The sequence below is a fragment of the Aotus nancymaae genome, unplaced genomic scaffold (assembly GCF_030222135.1).
Source record: "Aotus nancymaae isolate 86718 unplaced genomic scaffold, 86718_ANA_hifiasm-v0.15.2.pri h1tg000041l, whole genome shotgun sequence".
Lineage (NCBI taxonomy): Eukaryota > Metazoa > Chordata > Mammalia > Primates > Aotidae > Aotus > Aotus nancymaae.
Window position 1 is genome coordinate 45,437,159 of NW_026988455.1, and position 26,449 is coordinate 45,463,607.

The window sequence follows — 26,449 nt, forward strand, 5'->3', positions numbered from 1 at the left end:
TGTCAATGTGTGCACTCAACTTCCAGAGTTAAACCCGTGTGTGGATTCAGCAGTCTGCAAACAATTTCTGTGCAGAGTTTCAAAACAGGCGTTTTCAGCCCAATACCGGCATATGGAAGAAACAGCAGAAAGCCCAGGGAAATATCTGCTTCTAAATCCAAAACGCAGCTATCTAACAGAACGGTTGTCAATGTGTGCACTCAACTTCCAGAGTTAAACCCGTGTGTGGATTCAGCAGTCTGCAAACACTTTCTGTGCAGAGTTTCAAAACAGACGTTTTCAGCCCGTTACCGGCATATGGAAGAAACAGCAGAAAGCACAGGGAAATATCTGCTTCTAAATCCAAAACGCAGCTATCTAACAGAACGGTTGTCAATGTGTGCACTCAACTTCCAGAGTTAAACCCGTGTGTGGATTCAGCGGTCTGCAAACTCTTTCTGTGCAGAGTTTCAAAACAGGCGTTTTCAGCCCAATACCGGCATATGGAAGAAACAGCAGAAAGCCCAGGGAAATATCTGCTTCTAAATCCAAAACGCAGCTATCTGACAGAACGGTTGTCAATGTGTGCACTCAACTTCCAGAGTTAAACCCGTGTGTGGATTCAGCAGTCTGCAAACACTTTCTCTGCAGAGTCCCAAAACAGACGTTTTCAGCCCAATACCGGCATATGGAAGAAACAGCAGAAAGCACAGGGAAATATCTGCTTCTAAATCCAAAACGCAGCTATCTAACAGAACGGTTGTCAATGTGTGCACTCAACTTCCAGAGTTAAACCCGTGTGTGGATTCAGCAGTCTGCAAACACTTTCTGTGCAGAGTTTCAAAACAGGCGTTTTCAGCCCAATACCGGCATATGGAAGAAACAGCAGAAAGCCCAGGGAAATATCTGCTTCTAAATCCAAAACGCAGCTATCTAACAGAACGGTTGTCAATATGTGCACTCAACTTCCAGAGTTAAACCCGTGTGTGGATTCAGCAGTCTGCAAACACTTTCTGTGCAGAGTTTCAAAACAGGCGTTTTCAGCCCAATACCGGCATATGGAAGAAACAGCAGAAATCCCAGGGAAATATCTGCTTCTAAATCCAAAACACAGCTATCTAACAGAACGGTTGTCAATGTGTGCGCTCAACTTCCAGAGTTAAACCCGTGTGTGGATTCAGCAGTCTGCAAACACTGTCTGTGCAGAGTTTCAAAACAGACGTTTTCAGCCCATTACCGGCATATGGAAGAAACAGCAGAAAGCCCAGGGAAATATCTGCTTCTAAATCCAAAACGCAGCTATCTAACAGAACGGTTGTCAATGTGTGCACTCAACTTCCAGAGTTAAACCCGTGTGTGGATTCAGCAGTCTGCAAACACTTTCTGTGCAGAGTTTCAAAACAGGCGTTTTCAGCCCAATACCGGCATATGGAAGAAACAGCAGAAAGCCCAGGGAAATATCTGCTTCTAAATCCAAAACGCAGCTATCTAACAGAACGGTTGTCAATGTGAGCACTCAACTTCCAGAGTTAAACCCGTGTGTGGATTCAGCAGTCTGCAAACACTTTCTGTGCAGAGTTTCAAAACAGGCGTTTTCAGCCCAATACCGGCATATGGAAGAAACAGCAGAAAGCACAGGGAAATATCTGCTTCTAAATCCAAAACGCAGCTATCTAACAGAACGGTTGTCAATGTGTGCACTCAACTTCCAGAGTTAAACCCGTGTGTGGATTCAGCAGTCTGCAAACACTTTCTGTGCAGAGTTTCAAAACAGGCGTTTTCAGCCCAATACCGGCATATGGAAGAAACAGCAGAAAGCACAGGGAAATATCTGCTTCTAAATCCAAAACGCAGCTATCTAACAGAACGGTTGTCAATGTGTGCACTCAACTTCCAGAGTTAAACCCGTGTGTGGATTCAGCAGTCTGCAAACACTTTCTGTGCAGAGTTTCAAAACAGACGTTTTCAGCCCATTACCGGCATATGGAAGAAACAGCAGAAAGCACAGGGAAATATCTGCTTCTAAATCCAAAAAGCAGCTATCTAACAGAACGGTTGTCAATGTGTGCACTCAACTTCCAGAGTTAAACCCGTGTGTGGATTCAGCAGTCTGCAAACTCTTTCTGTGCAGAGTTTCAAAACAGGCGTTTTCAGCCCAATATCGGCATATGGAAGAAACAGCAGAAAGCACAGGGAAATATCTGCTTCTAAATCCAAAACGCAGCTGTCTAACAGAACGGTTGTCAATGTGTGCACTCAACTTCCAGAGTTAAACCCGTGTGTGGATTCAGCAGTCTGCAAACACTTTCTGTGCAGAGTTTCAAAACAGACGTTTTCAGCCCATTACCGGCATATGGAAGAAACAGCAGAAAGCACAGGGAAATATCTGCTTCTAAATCCAAAACGCAGCTATCTAACAGAACGGTTGTCAATGTGTGCACTCAACTTCCAGAGTTAAACCCGTGTGTGGATTCAGCAGTCTGCAAACACTTTCTGTGCAGAGTTTCAAAACAGGCATTTTCAGCCCAATACCGGCCTATGGAAGAAACAGCAGAAAGCCCAGGGAAATATCTGCTTCTAAATCCAAAACGCAGCTATCTAACAGAACGCTTGTCAATGTGTGCATTCAACTTCCAGAGTTAAACCCGTGTGTGGATTCAGCAGTCTGCAAACACTTTCTGTGCAGAGTTTCAAAACAGACGTTTTCAGCCCATTACCGGCATATGGAAGAAACAGCAGAAAGCACAGGGAAATATCTGCTTCTAAATCCAAAACGCAGCTATCTAACAGAACGGTTGTCAATGTGTGCACTCAACTTCCAGAGTTAAACCCGTGTGGGGATTCAGCAGTCTGCAAACACTTTCTGTGCAGAGTTTCAAAACAGACGTTTTCAGCCCATTACCGGCATATGGAAGAAACAGCAGAAAGCCCAGGGAAATATCTGCTTCTAAATCCAAAACGCAGCTATCTAACAGAACGGTTGTCAATGTGTGCACTCAACTTCCAGAGTTAAACCCGTGTGTGGATTCAGCAGTCTGCAAACACTTTCTGTGCAGAGTTTCTAAACAGGCGTTTTCAGCCCAATACCGGCATATGGAAGAAACAGCAGAAAGCACAGGGAAATATCTGATTCTAAATCCAAAACGCAGCTATCTAACAGAACGGTTGTCAATGTGTGCACTCAACTTCCAGAGTTAAACCCGTGTGTGGATTCAGCAGTCTGCAAACACTTTCTGTGCAGAGTTTCAAAACAGACGTTTTCAGCCCATTACCGGCATATGGAAGAAACAGCAGAAAGCCCAGGGAAATATCTGCTTCTAAATCCAAAACGCAGCTATCTAACAGAACGGTTGTAAATGTGTGCACTCAACTTCCAGAGTTAAACCCGTGTGTCGATTCAGCAGTATGCAAACACTTTCTGTGCAGAGTTTCAAAACAGGCGTTTTCAGCCCAATACCGGCATATGGAAGAAACAGCAGAAAGCCCAGGGAAATATCTGCTTCTAAATCCAAAACGCAGCTATCTAACAGAACGGTTGTCAATGTGTGCACTCAACTTCCAGAGTTAAACCCGTGTGTGGATTCAGCAGTCTGCAAACACTTTCTGTGCAGAGTTTCAAAACAGGCATTTTCAGCCCAATACCGGCATATGGAAGAAACAGCAGAAAGCCCAGGGAAATATCTGCTTCTAAATCCAAAACGCAGCTATCTAACAGAACGGTTGTCAATGTGTGCATTCAACTTCCAGAGTTAACCCCGTGTGTGGATTCAGCAGTCTGCAAACACTTTCTGTGCAGAGTTTCAAAACAGACGTTTTCAGCCCATTACCGGCATATGGAAGAAACAGCAGAAAGCACAGGGAAATATCTGCTTCTAAATCCAAAACGCAGCTATCTAACAGAACGGTTGTCAATGTGTGCACTCAACTTCCAGAGTTAAACCCGTGTGTGGATTCAGCAGTCTGCAAACACTTTCTGTGCAGAGTTTCAAAACAGACGTTTTCAGCCCATTACTGGCATATGGAAGAAACAGCAGAAAGCCCAGGGAAATATCTGCTTCTAAATCCAAAACGCAGCTATCTAACAGAACGGTTGTCAATGTGTGCACTCAACTTCCAGAGTTAAACCCGTGTGTGGATTCAGCAGTCTGCAAACACTTTCTGTGCAGAGTTTCTAAACAGGCGTTTTCAGCCCAATACCGGCATATGGAAGAAACAGCAGAAAGCACAGGGAAATATCTGCTTCTAAATCCAAAACGCAGCTATCTAACAGAACGGTTGTCAATGTGTGCACTCAACTTCCAGAGTTAAACCCGTGTGTGGATTCAGCAGTCTGCAAACACTTTCTCTGCAGAGTTTCAAAACAGACGTTTTCAGCCCATTACCGGCATATGGAAGAAATAGCAGAAAGCACAGGGAAATATCTGCTTCTAAATCCAAAACGCAGCTATCTAACAGAACGGTTGTAAATGTGTGCACTCAACTTCCAGAGTTAAACCCGTGTGTCGATTCAGCAGTATGCAAACACTTTCTGTGCAGAGTTTCAAAACAGGCGTTTTCAGCCCAATACCGGCATATGGAAGAAACAGCAGAAAGCCCAGGGAAATATCTGCTTCTAAATCCAAAACGCAGCTATCTAACAGAACGGTTGTCAATGTGAGCACTCAACTTCCAGAGTTAAACCCGTGTGTGGATTCAGCAGTCTGCAAACACTTTCTGTGCAGAGTTTCAAAACAGGCGTTTTCAGCCCAATACCGGCATATGGAAGAAACAGCAGAAAGCACAGGGAAATATCTGCTTCTAAATCCAAAACGCAGCTATCTAACAGAACGGTTGTCAATGTGTGCACTCAACTTCCAGAGTTAAACCCGTGTGTGGATTCAGCAGTCTGCAAATACTTTCTGTGCAGAGTTTCAAAACAGGCGTTTTCAGCCCAATACCGGGATATGGAAGAAACAGCAGAAAGCCCAGGGAAATATCTGATTCTAAATCCAAAACGCAGCTATCTAACAGAACGGTTGTCAATGTGTGCACTCAACTTCCAGAGTTAAACCCGTGTGTGGATTCAGCAGTCTGCAAACACTTTCTGTGCAGAGTTTCAAAACAGACGTTTTCAGCCCATTAACGGCATATGGAAGAAACAGCAGAAAGCACAGGGAAATATCTGCTTCTAAATCCAAAACGCAGCTATCTAACAGAACGGTTGTCAATGTGTGCACTCAACTTCCAGAGTTAAACCCGTGTGTGGATTCAGCAGTCTGCAAACACTTTCTGTGCAGAGTTTCAAAACAGGCGTTTTCAGCCCAATACCGGCATATGGAAGAAACAGCAGAAAGCCCAGGGAAATATCTGATTCTAAATCCAAAACGCAGCTATCTAACAGAACGGTTGTCAATGTGTGCACTCAACTTCCAGAGTTAAACCCGTGTGTGGATTCAGCAGTCTGCAAACACTTTCTGTGCAGAGTTTCAAAACAGACGTTTTCAGCCCATTACCGGCATATGGAAGAAACAGCAGAAAGCAAAGGGAAATATCTGCTTCTAAATCCAAAACGCAGCTATCTAACAGAACGGTTGTCAATGTGTGCACTCAACTTCCAGAGTTAAACCCGTGTGTGGATTCAGCAGTCTGCAAACACTTTCTGTGCAGAGTTTCAAAACAGGCGTTTTCAACCCAATACCGGCATATGGAAGAAACAGCAGAAAGCCCAGGGAAATATCTGATTCTAAATCCAAAACGCAGCTATCTAACAGAACGGTTGTCAATGTGTGCACTCAACTTCCAGAGTTAAACCCGTGTGTGGATTCAGCAGTCTGCAAACACTTTCTGTGCAGAGTTTCAAAACAGACGTTTTCAGCCCATTACCGGCATATGGAAGAAACAGCAGAAAGCACAGGGAAATATCTGCTTCTAAATCGAAAACGCAGCTATCTAACAGAACGGTTGTCAATGTGTGCACTCAACTTCCAGAGTTAAACCCGTGTGTGGATTCAGCAGTCTGCAAACACTTTCCATGCAGAGTTTCAAAACAGGCGTTTTCAACCCAATACCGGCATATGGAAGAAACAGCAGAAAGCCCAGGGAAATATCTGCTTCTAAATCCAAAACGCAGCTATCTAACAGAACGGTTGTCAATGCGTGCACTCAACTTCCAGAGTTAAACCCGTGTGTGGATTCAGCAGTCTGCAAACACTTTCTGTGCAGAGTTTCAAAACAGGCGTTTTCAGCCCAATACCGGCATATGGAAGAAACAGCAGAAAGCCCAGGGAAATATCTGCTTCTAAATCCAAAACGCAGCTATCTAACAGAACGGTTGTCAATGTGTGCACTCAACTTCCAGAGTTAAACCCGTGTGTGGATTCAGCAGTCTGCAAACACTTTCTGTGCAGAGTTTCAAAACAGGCGTTTTCAGCCCAATACCGGCATATGGAAGAAACAGCAGAAAGCCCAGGGAAATATCTGATTCTAAATCCAAAACGCAGCTATCTAACAGAACGGTTGTCAATGTGTGCACTCAACTTCCAGAGTTAAACCCGTGTGTGGATTCAGCAGTCTGCAAACACTTTCTGTGCAGAGTTTCAAAACAGGCGTTTTCAGCCCAATACCGGCATATGGAAGAAACAGCAGAAAGCACAGGGAAATATCTGCTTCTAAATCCAAAACGCAGCTATCTAACAGAACGGTTGTCAATGTGTGCACTCAACTTCCAGAGTTAAACCCGTGTGTGGATTCAGCAGTCTGCAAACACTTTCTGTGCAGAGTTTCAAAACAGGCGTTTTCAGCCCAATACCGGCATATGGAAGAAACAGCAGAAAGCCCAGGGAAATATCTGCTTCTAAATCCAAAACGCAGCTATCTAACAGAACGGTTGTCAATGTGTGCACTCAACTTCCAGAGTTAAACCCGTGTGTGGATTCAGCAGTCTGCAAACACTTTCTGTGCAGAGTTTCAAAACAGGCGTTTTCAGCCCAATACCGGCATATGGAAGAAACAGCAGAAAGCCCAGGGAAATATCTGATTCTAAATCCAAAACGCAGCTATCTAACAGAACGGTTGTCAATGTGTGCACTCAACTTCCAGAGTTAAACCCGTGTGTGGATTCAGCAGTCTGCAAACACTTTCTGTGCAGAGTTTCAAAACAGACGTTTTCAGCCCGTTACCGGCATATGGAAGAAACAGCAGAAAGCCCAGGGAAATATCTGCTTCTAAATCCAAAACGCAGCTATCTAACAGAACGGTTGTCAATGTGTGCACTCAACTTCCAGAGTTAAACCCGTGTGTGGATTCAGCAGTCTGCAAACACTTTCTGTGCAGAGTTTCAAAACAGGCGTTTTCAGCCCAATACCGGCATATGGAAGAAACAGCAGAAAGCCCAGGGAAATATCTGCTTCTAAATCCAAAACGCAGCTATCTAACAGAACGGTTGTCAATGTGTGCACTCAACTTCCAGAGTTAAACCCGTGTGTGGATTCAGCAGTCTGCAAACACTTTCTGTGCAGAGTTTCAAAACAGACGTTTTCAGCCCATTACCGGCATATGGAAGAAACAGCAGAAAGCCCAGGGAAATATCTGCTTCTAAATCCAAAACGCAGCTATCTAACAGAACGGTTGTCAATGTGAGCACTCAACTTCCAGAGTTAAACCCGTGTGTGGATTCAGCAGTCTGCAAACACTTTCTGTGCAGAGTTTCAAAACAGGCGTTTTCAGCCCAATACCGGCATATGGAAGAAACAGCAGAAAGCCCAGGGAAATATCTGCTTCTAAATCCAAAACGCAGCTATCTAACAGAACGGTTGTCAATGTGTGCACTCAACTTCCAGAGTTAAACCCGTGTGTGGATTCAGCAGTCTGCAAACACTTTCTGTGCAGAGTTTCAAAACAGACGTTTTCAGCCCATTACCGGCATATGGAAGAAACAGCAGAAAGCACAGGGAAATATCTGCTTCTAAATCCAAAAAGCAGCTATCTAACAGAACGGTTGTCAATGTGTGCACTCAACTTCCAGAGTTAAACCCGTGTGTGGATTCAGCAGTCTGCAAACACTTTCTGTGCAGAGTTTCAAAACAGGCGTTTTCAACCCAATACCGGCATATGGAAGAAACAGCAGAAAGCCCAGGGAAATATCTGATTCTAAATCCAAAACGCAGCTATCTAACAGAACGGTTGTCAATGTGTGCACTCAACTTCCAGAGTTAAACCCGTGTGTGGATTCAGCAGTCTGCAAACACTTTCTGTGCAGAGTTTCAAAACAGACGTTTTCAGCCCATTACCGGCATATGGAAGAAACAGCAGAAAGCACAGGGAAATATCTGCTTCTAAATCGAAAACGCAGCTATCTAACAGAACGGTTGTCAATGTGTGCACTCAACTTCCAGAGTTAAACCCGTGTGTGGATTCAGCAGTCTGCAAACACTTTCCGTGCAGAGTTTCAAAACAGGCGTTTTCAGCCCAATACCGGCATATGGAAGAAACAGCAGAAAGCACAGGGAAATATCTGCTTCTAAATCCAAAACGCAGCTATCTAACAGAACGGTTGTCAATGTGTGCACTCAACTTCCAGAGTTAAACCCGTGTGTGGATTCAGCAGTCTGCAAACACTTTCTGTGCAGAGTTTCATAACGGACGTTTTCAGCCCATTACCGGCATATGGAAGAAACAGCAGAAAGCACAGGGAAATATCTGCTTCTAAATCCAAAACGCAGCTATCTAACAGAACGGTTGTCAATGTGTGCACTCAACTTCCAGAGTTAAACCCGTGTGTGCATTCAGCAGTCTGTAAACACTTTCTGTGCAGAGTTTCAAAACAGGCGTTTTCAGCCCAATACCGGCGTATGGAAGAAACAGCAGAAAGCCCAGGGAAATATCTGCTTCTAAATCCAAAACGCAGCTATCTAACAGAACGGTTGTCAATGTGTGCACTCAACTTCCAGAGTTAAAACCGTGTGTGGATTCAGCAGTCTGCAAACACTTTCTGTGCAGAGTTTCAAAACAGGCGTTTTCAGCCCAATACCGGCATATGGAAGAAACAGCAGAAAGCCCAGGGAAATATCTGCTTCTAAATCCAAAACGCAGCTATCTAACAGAACGGTTGTCAATGTGTGCACTCAACTTCCAGAGTTAAACCCGTGTGTGGATTCAGCAGTCTGCAAACACTTTCTGTGCAGAGTTTCAAAACAGGCGTTTTCAGCCCAATACCGGCATATGGAAGAAACAGCAGAAAGCCCAGGGAAATATCTGCTTCTAAATCCAAAACGCAGCTATCTAACAGAACGGTTGTCAATGTGTGCACTCAACTTCCAGAGTTAAACCCGTGTGTGGATTCAGCAGTCTGCAAACACTTTCTGTGCAGAGTTTCAAAACAGACGTTTTCAGCCCATTACCGGCATATGGAAGAAACAGCAGAAAGCCCAGGGAAATATCTGCTTCTAAATCCAAAACGCAGCTATCTAACAGAACGGTTGTCAATGTGTGCACTCAACTTCCAGAGTTAAACCCGTGTGTGGATTCAGCAGTCTGCAAACACTTTCTGTGCAGAGTTTCAAAACAGGCGTTTTCAGCCCAATACCGGCATATGGAAGAAACAGCAGAAAGCCCAGGGAAATATCTGATTCTAAATCCAAAACGCAGCTATCTAACAGAACGGTTGTCAATGTGTGCACTCAACTTCCAGAGTTAAACCCGTGTGTGGATTCAGCAGTCTGCAAACACTTTCTGTGCAGAGTTTCAAAACAGACGTTTTCAGCCCATTACCGGCATATGGAAGAAACAGCAGAAAGCACAGGGAAATATCTGCTTCTAAATCGAAAACGCAGCTATCTAACAGAACGGTTGTCAATGTGTGCACTCAACTTCCAGAGTTAAACCCGTGTGTGGATTCAGCAGTCTGCAAACACTTTCCGTGCAGAGTTTCAAAACAGGCGTTTTCAGCCCAATACCGGCATATGGAAGAAACAGCAGAAAGCACAGGGAAATATCTGCTTCTAAATCCAAAACGCAGCTATCTAACAGAACGGTTGTCAATGTGTGCACTCAACTTCCAGAGTTAAACCCGTGTGTGGATTCAGCAGTCTGCAAACACTTTCTGTGCAGAGTTTCATAACGGACGTTTTCAGCCCATTACCGGCATATGGAAGAAACAGCAGAAAGCACAGGGAAATATCTGCTTCTAAATCCAAAACGCAGCTATCTAACAGAACGGTTGTCAATGTGTGCACTCAACTTCCAGAGTTAAACCCGTGTGTGCATTCAGCAGTCTGTAAACACTTTCTGTGCAGAGTTTCAAAACAGGCGTTTTCAGCCCAATACCGGCATATGGAAGAAACAGCAGAAAGCCCAGGGAAATATCTGCTTCTAAATCCAAAACGCAGCTATCTAACAGAACGGTTGTCAATGTGTGCACTCAACTTCCAGAGTTAAAACCGTGTGTGGATTCAGCAGTCTGCAAACACTTTCTGTGCAGAGTTTCAAAACAGGCGTTTTCAGCCCAATACCGGCATATGGAAGAAACAGCAGAAAGCCCAGGGAAATATCTGCTTCTAAATCCAAAACGCAGCTATCTAACAGAACGGTTGTCAATGTGTGCACTCAACTTCCAGAGTTAAACCCGTGTGTGGATTCAGCAGTCTGCAAACACTTTCTGTGCAGAGTTTCAAAACAGGCGTTTTCAGCCCAATACCGGCATATGGAAGAAACAGCAGAAAGCCCAGGGAAATATCTGCTTCTAAATCCAAAACGCAGCTATCTAACAGAACGGTTGTCAATGTGTGCACTCAACTTCCAGAGTTAAACCCGTGTGTGGATTCAGCAGTCTGCAAACACTTTCTGTGCAGAGTTTCAAAACAGACGTTTTCAGCCCATTACCGGCATATGGAAGAAACAGCAGAAAGCCCAGGGAAATATCTGCTTCTAAATCCAAAACGCAGCTATCTAACAGAACGGTTGTCAATGTGTGCACTCAACTTCCAGAGTTAAACCCGTGTGTGGATTCAGCAGTCTGCAAACACTTTCTGTGCAGAGTTTCAAAACAGGCGTTTTCAGCCCAATACCGGCATATGGAAGAAACAGCAGAAAGCCCAGGGAAATATCTGATTCTAAATCCAAAACGCAGCTATCTAACAGAACGGTTGTCAATGTGTGCACTCAACTTCCAGAGTTAAACCCGTGTGTGGATTCAGCAGTCTGCAAACACTTTCTCTGCAGAGTTTCAAAACAGGCGTTTTCAGCCCAATACCGGCATATGGAAGAAACAGCAGAAAGCCCAGGGAAATATCTGCTTCTAAATCCAAAACACAGCTATCTAACAGAACGGTTGTCAATGTGTGCACTCAACTTCCAGAGTTAAACCCGTGTGTGGATTCAGCAGTCTGCAAACACTTTCCGTGCAGAGTTTCAAAACAGGCGTTTTCAGCCCAATACCGGCATATGGAAGAAACAGCAGAAAGCCCAGGGAAATATCTGATTCTAAATCCAAAACGCAGCTATCTAACAGAACGGTTGTCAATGTGTGCACTCAACTTCCAGAGTTAAACCCGTGTGTGGATTCAGCAGTCTGCAAACACTTTCTGTGCAGAGTTTCATAACAGACGTTTTCAGGCCATTACCGGCATATGGAAGAAACAGCAGAAAGCACAGGGAAATATCTGCTTCTAAATCCAAAACGCAGCTATCTAACAGAACGGTTGTCAATGTGTGCATTCAACTTCCAGAGTTAAACCCGTGTGTGGATTCAGCAGTCTGCAAACACTTTCTGTGCAGAGTTTCAAAACAGACGTTTTCAGCCCATTACCGGCATATGGAAGAAACAGCAGAAAGCCCAGGGAAATATCTGCTTCTAAATCCAAAACGCAGCTATCTAACAGAACGGTTGTCAATGTGTGCACTCAACTTCCAGAGTTAAACCCGTGTGTGGATTCAGCAGTCTGCAAACACTTTCTGTGCAGAGTTTCAAAACAGGCGTTTTCAGCCCATTACCGGCATATGGAAGAAACAGCAGAAAGCCCAGGGAAATATCTGCTTCTAAATCCAAAACGCAGCTATCTAACAGAATGGTTGTCAATGTGTGCACTCAACTTCCAGAGTTAAACCCGTGTGTGGATTCAGCAGTCTGCAAACACTTTCTGTGCAGAGTTTCAAAACAGGCGTTTTCAGCCCAATACCGGCATATGGAAGAAACAGCAGAAAGCCCAGGGAAATATCTGCTTCTAAATCCAAAACACAGCTATCTAACAGAACGGTTGTCAATGTGTGCACTCAACTTCCAGAGTTAAACCCGTGTGTGGATTCAGCAGTCTGCAAACACTTTCTCTGCAGAGGCCCAAAACAGACGTTTTCAGCCCAATACCGGCATATGGAAGAAACAGCAGAAAGCACAGGGAAATATCTGCTTCTAAATCCAAAACGCAGCTATCTAACAGAACGGTTGTCAATGTGTGCACTCAACTTCCAGAGTTAATCCCGTGTGTGGATTCAGCAGTCTGCAAACACTTTCTGTGCAGAGTTTCAAAACAGGCGTTTTCAGCCCAATACCGGCATATGGAAGAAGCAGCAGAAAGCCCAGGGAAATATCTGCTTCTAAATCCAAAACGCAGCTATCTAACAGAACGGTTGTAAATGTGTGCACTCAACTTCCAGAGTTAAACCCGTGTGTGGATTCAGCAGTCTGCAAACACTTTCTGTGCAGAGTTTCAAAACAGGCGTTTTCAGCCCAATACCGGCATATGGAAGAAACAGCAGAAAGCACAGGGAAATATCTGCTTCTAAATCCAAAACACAGCTATCTAACAGAACGGTTGTCAATGTGTGCACTCAACTTCCAGAGTTAAACCCGTGTGTGGATTCAGCAGTCTGCAAACACTTTCTGTGCAGAGTTTCAAAACAGACGTTTTCAGCCCGTTACCGGCATATGGAAGAAACAGCAGAAAGCACAGGGAAATATCTGCTTCTAAATCCAAAACGCAGCTATCTAACAGAACGGGTGTCAATGTGTGCACTCAACTTCCAGAGTTAAACCCGTGTGTGGATTCAGCAGTCTGCAAACACTTTCTGTGCAGAGTTTCAAAACAGGCGTTTTCAGCCCAATACCAGCATATGGAAGAAACAGCAGAAAGCCCAGGGAAATATCTGCTTCTAAATCCAAAACGCAGCTATCTAACAGAACGGTTGTCAATGTGTGCACTCAACTTCCAGAGTTAAACCCGTGTGTGGATTCAGCAGTCTGCAAACACTTTCTGTGCAGAGTTTCAAAACAGACGTTTTCAGCCCATTACCGGCATATGGAAGAAACAGCAGAAAGCCCAGGGAAATATCTGCTTCTAAATCCAAAACGCAGCTATCTAACAGAACGGTTGTCAATGCGTGCACTCAACTTCCAGAGTTAAACCCGTGTGTGGATTCAGCAGTCTGCAAACACTTTCTGTGCAGAGTTTCAAAACAGGCGTTTTCAGCCCAATACCGGCATATGGAAGAAACAGCAGAAAGCACAGGGAAATATCTGCTTCTAAATCCAAAACGCAGCTATCTAACAGAACGGTTGTCAATGTGTGCACTCAACTTCCAGAGTTAAACCCGTGTGTGGATTCAGCAGTCTGCAAACACTTTCTGTGCAGAGTTTCAAAACAGGCGTTTTCAGCCCAATACCGGCATATGGAAGAAACAGCAGAAAGCCCAGGGAAATATCTGATTCTAAATCCAAAACGCAGCTATCTAACAGAACGGTTGTCAATGTGTGCACTCAACTTCCAGAGTTAAACCCGTGTGTGGATTCAGCAGTCTGCAAACACTTTCTGTGCAGAGTTTCAAAACAGACATTTTCAGCCCGTTACCGGCATATGGAAGAAACAGCAGAAAGCCCAGGGAAATATCTGCTTCTAAATCCAAAACGCAGCTATCTAACAGAACGGTTGTCAATGTGTGCACTCAACTTCCAGAGTTAAACCCGTGTGTGGATTCAGCAGTCTGCAAACACTTTCTGTGCAGAGTTTCAAAACAGGCGTTTTCAGCCCAATACCGGCATATGGAAGAAACAGCAGAAAGCCCAGGGAAATATCTGCTTCTAAATCCAAAACGCAGCTATCTAACAGAACGGTTGTCAATGTGTGCACTCAACTTCCAGAGTTAAACCCGTGTGTGGATTCTGCAGTCTGCAAACACTTTCTGTGCAGAGTTTCAAAACAGACGTTTTCAGCCCATTACCGGCATATGGAAGAAACAGCAGAAAGCCCAGGGAAATATCTGCTTCTAAATCCAAAACGCAGCTATCTAACAGAACGGTTGTCAATGTGTACACTCAACTTCCAGAGTTAAACCCGTGTGTGGATTCAGCAGTCTGCAAACACTTTCTGTGCAGAGTTTCAAAACAGGCGTTTTCAGCCCAATACCGGCATATGGAAGAAACAGCAGAAAGCCCAGGGAAATATCTGCTTCTAAATCCAAAACGCAGCTATCTAACAGAACGGTTGTCAATGTGTGCACTCAACTTCCAGAGTTAAACCCGTGTGTGGATTCAGCAGTCTGCAAACACTTTCTGTGCAGAGTTTCAAAACAGGCGTTTTCAGCCCAATACCGGCATACGGAAGAAACAGCAGAAAGCCCAGGGAAATATCTGCTTCTAAATCCAAAACGCAGCTATCTAACAGAACGGTTGTCAATGTGTGCACTCAACTTCCAGAGTTAAACCCGTGTGTGGATTCAGCAGTCTGCAAACACTTTCTGTGCAGAGTTTCAAAACAGGCGTTTTCAGCCCAATACCGGCATATGGAAGAAACAGCAGAAAGCCCAGGGAAATATCTGATTCTAAATCCAAAACGCAGCTATCTAACAGAACGGTTGTCAATGTGTGCACTCAACTTCCAGAGTTAAACCCGTGTGTGGATTCAGCAGTCTGCAAACACTTTCTGTGCAGAGTTTCAAAACAGACGTTTTCAGCCCGTTACCGGCATATGGAAGAAACAGCAGAAAGCCCAGGGAAATATCTGCTTCTAAATCCAAAACGCAGCTATCTAACAGAACGGTTGTCAATGTGTGCACTCAACTTCCAGAGTTAAACCCGTGTGTGGATTCAGCAGTCTGCAAACACTTTCTGTGCAGAGTTTCAAAACAGGCGTTTTCAGCCCAATACCGGCATATGGAAGAAACAGCAGAAAGCCCAGGGAAATATCTGATTCTAAATCCAAAACGCAGCTATCTAACAGAACGGTTGTCAATGTGTGCACTCAACTTCCAGAGTTAAACCCGTGTGTGGATTCAGCAGTCTGCAAACACTTTCTGTGCAGAGTTTCAAAACAGACATTTTCAGCCCGTTACCGGCATATGGAAGAAACAGCAGAAAGCCCAGGGAAATATCTGCTTCTAAATCCAAAACGCAGCTATCTAACAGAACGGTTGTCAATGTGTGCACTCAACTTCCAGAGTTAAACCCGTGTGTGGATTCAGCAGTCTGCAAACACTTTCTGTGCAGAGTTTCAAAACAGGCGTTTTCAGCCCAATACCGGCATATGGAAGAAACAGCAGAAAGCCCAGGGAAATATCTGCTTCTAAATCCAAAACGCAGCTATCTAACAGAACGGTTGTCAATGTGTGCACTCAACTTCCAGAGTTAAACCCGTGTGTGGATTCTGCAGTCTGCAAACACTTTCTGTGCAGAGTTTCAAAACAGACGTTTTCAGCCCATTACCGGCATATGGAAGAAACAGCAGAAAGCCCAGGGAAATATCTGCTTCTAAATCCAAAACGCAGCTATCTAACAGAACAGTTGTCAATGTGTGCACTCAACTTCCAGAGTTAAACCCGTGTGTGGATTCAGCAGTCTGCAAACACTTTCTGTGCAGAGTTTCAAAACAGACGTTTTCAGCCCATTACCGGCATATGGAAGAAACAGCAGAAAGCACAGGGAAATATCTGCTTCTAAATCCAAAACGCAGCTATCTAACAGAACGGTTGTCAATGTGTGCACTCAACTTCCAGAGTTAAACCCGTGTGTGGATTCAGCAGTCTGCAAACACTTTCTGTGCAGAGTTTCAAAACAGGCGTTTTCAGCCCAATACCGGCATATGGAAGAAACAGCAGAAAGCCCAGGGAAATATCTGCTTCTAAATCCAAAACGCAGCTATCTAACAGAACGGTTGTCAATGTGTGCACTCAACTTCCAGAGTTAAACCCGTGTGTGGATTCAGCAGTCTGCAAACACTTTCTCTGCAGAGTCCCAAAACAGACGTTTTCAGCCCAATACCGGCAAATGGAAGAAACAGCAGAAAGCCCAGGGAAATATCTGATTCTAAATCCAAAACGCAGCTATCTAACAGAACGGTTGTCAATGTGTGCACTCAACTTCCAGAGTTAAACCCGTGTGTGGATTCAGCAGTCTGCAAACACTTTCTGTGCAGAGTTTCAAAACAGACGTTTTCAGCCCATTACCGGCATATGGAAGAAACAGCAGAAAGCAAAGGGAAATATCTGCTTCTAAATCCAAAACGCAGCTATCTAACAGAACGGTTGTCAATGTGTGCACTCAACTTCCAGAGTTAAACCCGTGTGTGGATTCAGCAGTCTGCAAACACTTTCTGTGCAGAGTTTCAAAACAGGCGTTTTCAACCCAATACCGGCATATGGAAGAAACAGCAGAAAGCCCAGGGAAATATCTGATTCTAAATCCAAAACGCAGCTATCTAACAGAACGGTTGTCAATGTGTGCACTCAACTTCCAGAGTTAAACCCGTGTGTGGATTCAGCAGTCTGCAAACACTTTCTGTGCAGAGTTTCAAAATAGACGTTTTCAGCCCATTACCGGCATATGGAAGAAACAGCAGAAAGCACAGGGAAATATCTGCTTCTAAATCGAAAACGCAGCTATCTAACAGAACGGTTGTCAATGTGTGCACTCAACTTCCAGAGTTAAACCCGTGTGTGGATTCAGCAGTCTGCAAACACTTTCCATGCAGAGTTTCAAAACAGGCGTTTTCAACCCAATACCGGCATATGGAAGAAACAGCAGAAAGCACAGGGAAATATCTGCTTCTAAATCCAAAACGCAGCTATCTAACAGAACGGTTGTCAATGCGTGCACTCAACTTCCAGAGTTAAACCCGTGTGTGGATTCAGCAGTCTGCAAACACTTTCTGTGCAGAGTTTCAAAACAGGCGTTTTCAGCCCAATACCGGCATATGGAAGAAACAGCAGAAAGCCCAGGGAAATATCTGCTTCTAAATCCAAAACGCAGCTATCTAACAGAACGGTTGTCAATGTGTGCACTCAACTTCCAGAGTTAAACCCGTGTGTGGATTCAGCAGTCTGCAAACACTTTCTGTGCAGAGTTTCAAAACAGGCGTTTTCAGCCCAATACCGGCATATGGAAGAAACAGCAGAAAGCCCAGGGAAATATCTGCTTCTAAATCCAAAACGCAGCTATCTAACAGAACGGTTGTCAATGTGTGCACTCAACTTCCAGAGTTAAACCCGTGTGTGGATTCAGCAGTCTGCAAACACTTTCTGTGCAGAGTTCCAAAACAGACGTTTTCAGCCCGTTACCGGCATATGGAAGAAACAGCAGAAAGCCCAGGGAAATATCTGCTTCTAAATCCAAAACGCAGCTATCTAACAGAACGGTTGTCAATGTGTGCACTCAACTTCCAGAGTTAAACCCGTGTGTGGATTCAGCAGTCTGCAAACACTTTCTGTGCAGAGTTTCAAAACAGGCGTTTTCAGCCCAATACCGGCATATGGAAGAAACAGCAGAAAGCCCAGGGAAATATCTGCTTCTAAATCCAAAACGCAGCTATCTAACAGAACGGTTGTCAATGTGTGCACTCAACTTCCAGAGTTAAACCCGTGTGTGGATTCAGCAGTCTGCAAACACTTTCTGTGCAGAGTTTCAAAACAGGCGTTTTCAGCCCAATACCGGCATATGGAAGAAACAGCAGAAAGCCCAGGGAAATATCTGATTCTAAATCCAAAACGCAGCTATCTAACAGAACGGTTGTCAATGTGTGCACTCAACTTCCAGAGTTAAACCCGTGTGTGGATTCAGCAGTCTGCAAACACTTTCTGTGCAGAGTTTCAAAACAGACGTTTTCAGCCCGTTACCGGCATATGGAAGAAACAACAGAAAGCCCAGGGAAATATCTGCTTCTAAATCCAAAACGCAGCTATCTAACAGAACGGTTGTCAATGTGTGCACTCAACTTCCAGAGTTAAACCCGTGTGTGGATTCAGCAGTCTGCAAACACTTTCTGTGCAGAGTTTAAAAACAGGCGTTTTCAGCCCATTACCGGCATATGGAAGAAACAGCAGAAAGCCCAGGGAAATATCTGCTTCTAAATCCAAAACGCAGCTATCTAACAGAACGGTTGTCAATGTGGGCACTCAACTTCCAGAATTAAACCCGTGTGTGGATTCAGCAGTCTGCAAACACTTTCTGTGCAGAGTTTCAAAACAGACGTTTTCAGCCCATTACCGGCATATGGAAGAAACAGCAGAAAGCCCAGTGAAATATCTGCTTCTAAATCCAAAACGCAGCTATCTAACAGAACGGTTGTCAATGTGAGCACTCAACTTCCAGAGTTAAACCCGTGTGTGGATTCAGCAGTCTGCAAACACTTTCTGTGCAGAGTTTCAAAACAGGCGTTTTCAGCCCAATACCGGCAGTTGGAAGAAACAGCAGAAAGCACAGGGAAATATCTGCTTCTAAATCCAAAACGCAGCTATCTAACAGAACGGTTGTCAATGTGTGCACTCAACTTCCAGAGTTAAACCCGTGTGTGGATTCAGCAGTCTGCAAACACTTTCTGTGCAGAGTTTCAAAACAGGCGTTTTCAGCCCAATACCGGCATATGGAAGAAACAGCAGAAAGCCCAGGGAAATATCTGATTCTAAATCCAAAACGCAGCTATCTAACAGAACGGTTGTCAATGTGTGCACTCAACTTCCAGAGTTAAACCCGTGTGTGGATTCAGCAGTCTGCAAACACTTTCTGTGCAGAGTTTCAAAACAGACATTTTCAGCCCATTACCGGCATATGGAAGAAACAGCAGAAAGCACAGGGAAATATCTGCTTCTAAATCCAAAAAGCAGCTATCTAACAGAACGGTTGTCAATGTGTGCACTCAACTTCCAGAGTTAAACCCGTGTGTGGATTCAGCAGTCTGCAAACACTTTCTGTGCAGAGTTTCAAAACAGGCGTTTTCAGCCCAATACCGGCATATGGAAGAAACAGCAGAAAGCCCAGGGAAATATCTGATTCTAAATCCAAAACGCAGCTATCTAACAGAACGGTTGTCAATGTGTGCACTCAACTTCCAGAGTTAAACCCGTGTGTGGATTCAGCAGTCTGCAAACACTTTCTGTGCAGAGTGTCAAAACAGACGTTTTCAGCCCATTACCGGCATATGGAAGAAACAGCAGAAAGCACAGGGAAATATCTGCTTCTAAATCGAAAACGCAGCTATCTAACAGAACGGTTGTCAATGTGTGCACTCAACTTCCAGAGTTAAACCCGTGTGTGGATTCAGCAGTCTGCAAACACTTTCCGTGCAGAGTTTCAAAACAGGCGTTTTCAGCCCAATACCGGCATATGGAAGAAACAGCAGAAAGCACAGGGAAATATCTGCTTCTAAATCCAAAACGCAGCTATCTAACAGAACGGTTGTCAATGTGTGCACTCAACTTCCAGAGTTAAACCCGTGTGTGGATTCAGCAGTCTGCAAACACTTTCTGTGCAGAGTTTCATAACAGACGTTTTCAGCCCATTACCGGCATATGGAAGAAACAGCAGAAAGCACAGGGAAATATCTGCTTCTAAATCCAAAACGCAGCTATCTAACAGAACGGTTGTCAATGTGTGCACTCAACTTCCAGAGTTAAACCCGTGTGTGCATTCAGCAGTCTGTAAACACTTTCTGTGCAGAGTTTCAAAACAGGCGTTTTCAGCCCAATACCGGCATATGGAAGAAACAGCAGAAAGCCCAGGGAAATATCTGCTTCTAAATCCAAAACGCAGCTATCTAACAGAACGGTTGTCAATGTGTGCACTCAACTTCCAGAGTTAAACCCGTGTGTGGATTCAGCAGTCTGCAAACACTTTCTGTGCAGAGTTTCAAAACAGGCGTTTTCAGCCCAATACCGGCATATGGAAGAAACAGCAGAAAGCCCAGGGAAATATCTGCTTCTAAATCCAAAACGCAGCTATCTAACAGAACGGTTGTCAATGTGTGCACTCAACTTCCAGAGTTAAACCCGTGTGTGGATTCAGCAGTCTGCAAACACTTTCTGTGCAGAGTTTCAAAACAGGCGTTTTCAGCCCAATACCGGCATATGGAAGAAACAGCAGAAAGCCCAGGGAAATATCTGCTTCTAAATCCAAAACGCAGCTATCTAACAGAACGGTTGTCAATGTGTGCATTCAACTTCCAGAGTTAAACCCGTGTGTGGATTCAGCAGTCTGCAAACACTTTCTGTGCAGAGTTTCAAAACAGACGTTTTCAGCCCATTACTGGCATATGGAAGAAACAGCAGAAAGCCCAGGGAAATATCTGCTTCTAAATCCAAAACGCAGCTATCTAACAGAACGGTTGTCAATGTGTGCACTCAACTTCCAGAGTTAAACCCGTGTGTGGATTCAGCAGTCTGCAAACACTTTCTGTGCAGAGTTTCAAAACAGGCGTTTTCAGCCCAATACCGGCATATGGAAGAAACAGCAGAAAGCCCAGGGAAATATCTGATTCTAAATCCAAAACGCAGCTATCTAACAGAACGGTTGTCAATGTGTGCACTCAACTTCCAGAGTTAAACCCGTGTGTGGATTCAGCAGTCTGCAAACACTTTCTGTGCAGAGTTTCAAAACAGGCGTTTTCAGCCCAATACCGGCATATGGAAGAAACAGCAGAAAGCCCAGGGAAATATCTGCTTCTAAATCCAAAACACAGCTATCTAACAGAACGGTTGTCAATGTGTGCACTCAACTTCCAGAGTTAAACCCGTGTGTGGATTCAGCAGTCTGCAAACACTTTCTCTGCAGAGGCCCAAAACAGACGTTTTCAGCCCAATACCGGCATATGGAAGAAACAGCAGAAAGCACAGGGAAATATCTGCTTCTAAATCCAAAACGCAGCTATCTAACAGAACGGTTGTCAATGTGTGCACTCAACTTCCAGAGTTAATCCCGTGTGTGGATTCAGCAGTCTGCAAACACTTTCTGTGCAGAGTTTCAAAACAGGCGTTTTCAGCCCAATACCGGCATATGGAAGAAACAGCAGAAAGCACAGGGAAATATCTGCTTCTAAATCCAAAACGCAGCTATCTAACAGAACGGTTGTCAATGTGTGCACTCAACTTCCAGAGTTAAACCCGTGTGTGGATTCAGCAGTCTGCAAACACTTTCTGTGCAGAGTTTCAAAACAGGCGTTTTCAGCCCAATACCGGCATATGGAAGAAACAGCAGAAAGCCCAGGGAAATATCTGATTATAAATCCAAAACGCAGCTATCTAACAGAACGGTTGTCAATGTGTGCACTCAACTTCCAGAGTTAAACCCGTGTGTGGATTCAGCAGTCTGCAAACACTTTCTGTGCAGAGTTTCAAAACAGACGTTTTCAGCCCATTACCGGCATATGGAAGAAACAGCAGAAAGCACAGGGAAATATCTGCTTCTAAATCCAAAACGCAGCTATCTAACAGAACGGTTGTCAATGTGTGCACTCAACTTCCAGAGTTAAACCCGTGTGTGGATTCAGCAGTCTGCAAACACTTTCTGTGCAGAGTTTCAAAACAGGCATTTTCAACCCAATAGCGGCATATGGAACAAACAGCAGAAAGCCCAGGGAAATATCTGATTCTAAATCCAAAACGCAGCTATCTAACAGAACGGTTGTCAATGTGTGCACTCAACTTCCAGAGTTAAACCCGTGTGTGGATTCAGCAGTCTGCAAACACTTTCTGTGCAGAGTTTCAAAACAGACGTTTTCAGCCCATTACCGGCATATGGAAGAAACAGCAGAAAGCACAGGGAAATATCTGCTTCTAAATCGAAAACGCAGCTATCTAACAGAACGGTTGTCAATGTGTGCACTCAACTTCCAGAGTTAAACCCGTGTGTGGATTCAGCAGTCTGCAAACACTTTCCGTGCAGAGTTTCAAAACAGGCGTTTTCAGCCCAATACCGGCATATGGAAGAAACAGCAGAAAGCACAGGGAAATATCTGCTTCTAAATCCAAAACGCAGCTATCTAACAGAACGGTTGTCAATGTGTGCACTCAACTTCCAGAGTTAAACCCGTGTGTGGATTCAGCAGTCTGCAAACACTTTCTGTGCAGAGTTTCATAACAGACGTTTTCAGCCCATTACCGGCATATGGAAGAAACAGCAGAAAGCACAGGGAAATATCTGCTTCTAAATCCAAAACGCAGCTATCTAACAGAACGGTTGTCAATGTGTGCACTCAACTTCCAGAGTTAAACCCGTGTGTGCATTCAGCAGTCTGTAAACACTTTCTGTGCAGAGTTTCAAAACAGGCGTTTTCAGCCCAATACCGGCATATGGAAGAAACAGCAGAAAGCCCAGGGAAATATCTGCTTCTAAATCCAAAACGCAGCTATCTAACAGAACGGTTGTCAATGTGTGCACTCAACTTCCAGAGTTAAACCCGTGTGTGAATTCAGCAGTCTGCAAACACTTTCTGTGCAGAGTTTCAAAACAGGCGTTTTCAGCCCAATACCGGCATATGGAAGAAACAGCAGAAAGCACAGGGAAATATCTGCTTCTAAATCCAAAACGCAGCTATCTAACAGAACGGTTGTCAATGTGTGCACTCAACTTCCAGAGTTAAACCCGTGTGTGGATTCAGCAGTCTGCAAACACTTTCTGTGCAGAGTTTCAAAACAGGCGTTTTCAGCCCAATGCCGGCATATGGAAGAAACAGCAGAAAGCCCAGGGAAATATCTGATTCTAAATCCAAAACGCAGCTATCTAACAGAACGGTTGTCAATGTGTGCACTCAACTTCCAGAGTTAAACCCGTGTGTGGATTCAGCAGTCTGCAAACACTTTCTGTGCAGAGTTTCAAAACAGACGTTTTCAGCCCATTACCGGCATATGGAAGAAACAGCAGAAAGCACAGGGAAATATCTGCTTCTAAATCAAAAAAGCAGCTATCTAACAGAACGGTTGTCAATGTGTGCACTCAACTTCCAGAGTTAAACCCGTGTGTGGATTCAGCAGTCTGCAAACACTTTCTGTGCAGAGTTTCAAAACAGGCGTTTTCAACCCAATACCGGCATATGGAAGAAACAGCAGAAAGCCCAGGGAAATATCTGATTCTAAATCCAAAACGCAGCTATCTAACAGAACGGTTGTCAATGTGTGCACTCAACTTCCAGAGTTAAACCCGTGTGTGGATTCAGCAGTCTGCAAACACTTTCTGTGCAGAGTTTCAAAACAGACGTTTTCAGCCCATTACCGGCATATGGAAGAAACAGCAGAAAGCACAGGGAAATATCTGCTTCTAAATCGAAAACGCAGCTATCTAACAGAACGGTTGTCAATGTGTGCACTCAACTTCCAGAGTTAAACCCGTGTGTGGATTCAGCAGTCTGCAAACACTTTCTGTGCAGAGTTTCAAAACAGGCGTTTTCAGCCCAATACCGGCATATGGAAGAAACAGCAGAAAGCCCAGGGAAATATCTGCTTCTAAATCCAAAACGCAGCTATCTAACAGAACGGTTGTCAATGTGTGCATTCAACTTCCAGAGTTAAACCCGTGTGTGGATTCAGCAGTCTGCAAACACTTTCTGTGCAGAGTTTCAAAACAGACGTTTTCAGCCCTTTACCGGCATATGGAAGAAACAGCAGAAAGCCCAGGGAAATATCTGCTTCTAAATCCAAAACGCAGCTATCTAACAGAACGGTTGTCAATGTGTGCACTCAACTTCCAGAGTTAAACCCGTGTGTGGATTCAGCAGTCTGCAAACACTTTCTGTGCAGAGTTTCGAAACAGGCGTTTTCAGCCCAATACCGGCATATGGAAGAAACAGCAGAAAGCACAGGGAAATATCTGATTCTAAATCCAAAACGCAGCTATCTAACAGAACGGTTGTCAATGTGTGCACTCAACTTCCAGAGTTAAACCCGTGTGTGGATTCAGCAGTCTGCAAACACTTTCTGTGCAGAGTTTCAAAACAGGCGTTTTCAGCCCAATACCGGCATATGGAAGAAACAGCAGAAAGCCCAGGGAAATATCTGCTTCTAAATCCAAAACACAGCTATCTAACAGAACGGTTGTCAATGTGTGCACTCAACTTCCAGAGTTAAACCCGTGTGTGGATTCAGCAGTCTGCAAACACTTTCTCTGCAGAGGCCCAAAACAGACGTTTTCAGCCCAATACCGGCATATGGAAGAAACAGCAGAAAGCACAGGGAAATATCTGCTTCTAAATCCAAAACGCAGCTATCTAACAGAACGGTTGTCAATGTGTGCACTCAACTTCCAGAGTTAATCCCGTGTGTGGATTCAGCAGTCTGCAAACACTTTCTGTGCAGAGTTTCAAAACAGGCGTTTTCAGCCCAATACCGGCATATGGAAGAAACAGCAGAAAGCCCAGGGAAATATCTGCTTCTAAATCCAAAACGCAGCTATCTAACAGAACGGTTGTAAATGTGTGCACTCAACTTCCAGAGTTAAACCCGTGTGTGGATTCAGCAGTCTGCGAACACTTTCTGTGCAGAGTTTCAAAACAGGCATTTTCAGCCCAATACCGGCATATGGAAGAAACAGCAGAAAGCCCAGGGAAATATCTGCTTCTAAATCCAAAACGCAGCTATCTAACAGAACGGTTGTCAATGTGTGCACTCAACTTCCAGAGTTAAACCCGTGTGTGGATTCAGCAGTCTGCAAACACTTTCTGTGCAGAGTTTCAAAACAGGCGTTTTCAGCCCAATACCGGCATATGGAAGAAACACCAGAAAGCCCAGGGAAATATCTGCTTCTAAATCCAAAACGCAGCTATCTAACAGAACGGTTGTCAATGTGTGCACTCAACTTCCAGAGTTAAACCCGTGTGTGGATTCAGCAGTCTGCAAACACTTTCTGTGCAGAGTTTCAAAACAGACGTTTTCAGCCCATTACCGGCATATGGAAGAAACAGCAGAAAGCACAGGGAAATATCTGCTTCTAAATCCAAAACGCAGCTATCTAACAGAACGGTTGTCAATGTGTGCACTCAACTTCCAGAGTTAAACCCGTGTGTGGATTCAGCAGTCTGCAAACACTTTCTGTGCAGAGTTTCAAAACAGGCGTTTTCAGCCCAATACCGGCATATGGAAGAAACAGCAGAAAGCCCAGGGAAATATCTGCTTCTAAATCCAAAACGCAGCTATCTAACAGAACGGTTGTCAATGCGTGCACTCAACTTCCAGAGTTAAACCCGTGTGTGGATTCAGCAGTCTGCAAACACTTTCTGTGCAGAGTTTCAAAACAGGCGTTTTCAGCCCATTACCGGCATATGGAAGAAACAGCAGAAAGCACAGGGAAATATCTGCTTCTAAATCCAAAACGCAGCTATCTAACAGAACGGTTGTCAATGTGTGCACTCAACTTCCAGAGTTAAACCCGTGTGTGGATTCAGCAGTCTGCAAACACTTTCTGTGCAGAGTTTCAAAACAGGCGTTTTCAGCCCAATACCGGCATATGGAAGAAACAGCAGAAAGCCCAGGGAAATATCTGATTCTAAATCCAAAACGCAGCTATCTAACAGAACGGTTGTCAATGTGTGCACTCAACTTCCAGAGTTAAACCCGTGTGTGGATTCAGCAGTCTGCAAACACTTTCTGTGCAGAGTTTCAAAACAGACGTTTTCAGCCCGTTACCGGCATATGGAAGAAACAGCAGAAAGCCCAGGGAAATATCTGCTTCTATATCCAAAACGCAGCTATCTAACAGAACGGTTGTCAATGTGTGCACTCAACTTCCAGAGTTAAACCCGTGTGTGGATTCAGCAGTCTGCAAACACTTTCTGTGCAGAGTTTCAAAACAGGCGTTTTCAGCCCAATACCGGCATATGGAAGAAACAGCAGAAAGCCCAGGGAAATATCTGCTTCTAAATCCAAAACGCAGCTATCTAACAGAACGGTTGTCAATGTGTGCCCTCAACTTCCAGAGTTAAACCCGTGTGTGGATTCAGCAGTCTGCAAACCCTTTCTGTGCAGAGTTTCAAAACAGACGTTTTCAGCCCATTACCGGCATATGGAAGAAACAGCAGAAAGCCCAGGGAAATATCTGCTTCTAAATCCAAAACGCAGCTATCTAACAGAACGGTTGTCAATGTGTGCACTCAACTTCCAGAGTTAAACCCGTGTGTGGATTCAGCAGTCTGCAAACACTTTCTGTGCAGAGTTTCAAAACAGGCGTTTTCAGCCCAATACCGGCATATGGAAGAAACAGCAGAAAGCCCAGGGAAATATCTGCTTCTAAATCCAAAACGCAGCTATCTAACAG